General features: G+C 37.4%; 1 non-coding gene across 1 annotated transcript; it reads left to right on the top strand.

The window, feature by feature from the left end:
- The first annotated feature begins 1,835 nt into the window (after positions 1-1,835).
- On the top strand, positions 1,836-1,942 carry LOC115284458. The gene has a single exon (XR_003905212.1). It is a non-coding gene; the product is annotated as a U6 spliceosomal RNA (small nuclear RNA).
- The last annotated feature ends 985 nt before the right edge of the window (positions 1,943-2,927 follow it).

Here is a 2,927-nt window from a genome sequence, read left to right as displayed (position 1 = left end):
CACTAATTTAAAAAGTGCAGCATTATTTACATTAGCCAAGATATGGAAGCAACCCAAGTGCCCATCAATATATAAGTGGATAAATAAGATATGTGTGTATGCATATACACAAACACAATGGACTATTATTCAGCCATAAAAAGAATGAGATCTTGCCATTTGCAACAATATGGATGGATTAGAGGGTATTATGTTAGGTGGAAGAAATCAGACAGAAAAAGACAAATACTATATGACTTCACTTATACATGGAATATAAAAAAACAAATGAACAAAAAAATAAACAAACAAAAAAACTATTACGTACAGAACTAAGGGTTGCCAGAGGAGATGTAGGTGGGAGGATAGGTGAGATACATAAAGGGGATTAAGAGGTACAAACTTCCGTTTATAAAAATAAATAAAACACAAAGTTGAAAAGTACAGCATAGTGAATATAGTCAATAATCCTGTGATAACACTGATTGATAACAGGTGGTGACTACACTTATGGTGAGCACTGAATAATGTGTAGAATCATTGAATCAATATGTTGTACATCTGAAACTATTATAACAATATATGTTGACTATACTTTATTTAAAAATGAACTAATTAGGACAGGTGTCTGAGAGAACAGGCATACCAGGAATCTTGGACAAATACCACAAAAGCTGGCACTAAATTGGCACTTGTTCAAATACTCTTTTTCTGAAAAAAATTTTCTGACCCTCCTATTATTGATTTGATGGAAGAGAGAGAAGACTTAACAACCAGAGTGGGGTTTGTTTTTGGTTGGTTTAGTTAATTCTATGATAATATACCATGGACAGGAGGCAGGGGAGCCTTGTAAAAAAATTTTAACTTGTAAAAATGAGCCAATAATAGTACAACAGAGCTATTAAGCAACTGCAACTTATAACTTTGCACAGAAGAACATGTCTGTTGTAAGTAGCTTCTAAAACGGCCCCCAGTAATCTTAGCCTCCTGGTATTCATATCCTTATATAATATTATCCTCTCCCCTTTGGGTGTGGGCTGCTTCTTTTGAACACATCTAGACCTAGTGAGTTGTATCTAAGGAAAGTTATATGGCAAAAGTGATGAGACATTATTTCTGAGATCAGTTTACAAAAGACTATGATTCTGTCTTCCTGTAACTCTCTTTCTCTCTTGCTTTCTCAGTTTGATGAAGTTAACTGTGATATTGTAAGCTTCCCTATAGAAAGGCCTATGTGGCAAGTAATAGAGGGTGACCTCAGGCCAACAACCAGCAAGGAACTGATTGCCCACAGGCAAAAACCCATTAGGATGGATCTCCCCTATGATCCAGCAATAGCACTGCTAGAAAGTTACCCGAAGGACACAGAAGTGCTGATGCATAGGAGCACATGTACCCCTATGTCCATAGCGGCACTTTCTACAATAGCCAAATCATGGAAAGAGCCTAAATGTCCATCACCTGATGAATGGATCAAGAAGATGTGTTATATATACACAATGGAGTACTACATGGCAATGAGAGAAAAAGAAATATGGCCATTTGTAGCAAAGTGGATGGACCTCAAGGGTGTCATGATAAGCGAAATAACTCAGGCAGAGAAGGGTAGATACCATATGTTTTCACTCTTAGGTCTAATAGGAGAAACCTAACAGATGACCATGGAGGCGGGGAGAAGGGGGAAAGAGAATTGGGGAGAGCGAGGGACACAAAATCTGAGAGACTATTGAATACTGAAAATGAACTGAGGGTTGAAGGGGGGGAGAGGGGGGAAGGGGTGATGGTCATGGAGGGGGGCACTTCTGGGGAGACGCACTGGGTGTTATATGGAAACCAATTTGACAATAAACTATTAGGTACTCGCTTCGGCAGCACATATACTAAAATTGGAACGATACAGAGAAGATTAGCATGGCCCCTGCACATGGATGACAATAAACTATTATAAATTAAAAAAATAAAAAATTTAAAAAATTTAAAAACCCATTAGGAACTGAATTCTGCAAGCAATCATGTGAGTGAACTTAGAAGTGGATCATTCCCCAGTTAATTGTTGAGGTGACTGGAGTCCTGGCCAACACCTGGATTGCAGCCAATGAGAAACCATGAAGCAGAGTACCCAGATAAATCCTAACGTAATCCCTAGTCTGCAGAAACTGTGGAATTATAAGTGTGCATTGTTTAAAAAAATTTTTGGAGAAATGTCTTATGCACCAATAGATAGCTTATACAATTTGTGTTTATGAATTTCAGGAAGTTTTGGTCAGAAGCACCTTTTATACACTTCCATGACATCCTAGAGTTCAATCGTCCTAGCTGATAATAACACTCAATGGGGAAGTGCCTGGTTAACCTGGCTGCATCTCACACTAGAATATGAGCTCCAAACTGAAAGGAATTGTATCTGTCTTGGCTACTCTTGCATATCTGTAACAAAGTACTATTGACAATATTGGCTTGAATTAATGAATGTTTAGGTGAATGGGTAGATGGATGAACAAATAAAACTACAAAGTCATTTGGCATCATGTGGTTTGTGAAATGTTGCTTAGGAAGCCTTGTACAAAATTAATAATACTGTCTTTTTATTTCACTGTTTCCTTCCTCAAATTCCAATAAATCCCAGCTCAGTGAACCACTTTAAGTCACAAATTCAGTTCAATGGACCATGAAGAATAAAACCTATGAAAGAGCAGAACTAAAGGAGACCTAAAGTCATAAGTAGTATGTTCTCCAGAAAGCTCCTCTCTTGTCTTCTAAACAGTGGCATATGCTAAAACTTTATTTACCTCTAATTTACGAAATATTCCAATCACATTATACAGCTGTTTAAGAAAACGATCCTAGCTCATGCCAAGACACCTCACTTACCTTGTATATCTTCCCACCATGTTGCATTATTAACAGTATTGAAAACTGAATTCTGCCTTAAATGTGTTAGGGGAGCT

The sequence above is a fragment of the Suricata suricatta genome, chromosome X, assembly GCF_006229205.1.
Source record: "Suricata suricatta isolate VVHF042 chromosome X, meerkat_22Aug2017_6uvM2_HiC, whole genome shotgun sequence".
Lineage (NCBI taxonomy): Eukaryota > Metazoa > Chordata > Mammalia > Carnivora > Herpestidae > Suricata > Suricata suricatta.
This window is presented reverse-complemented; position numbering and strand designations above follow the sequence as displayed.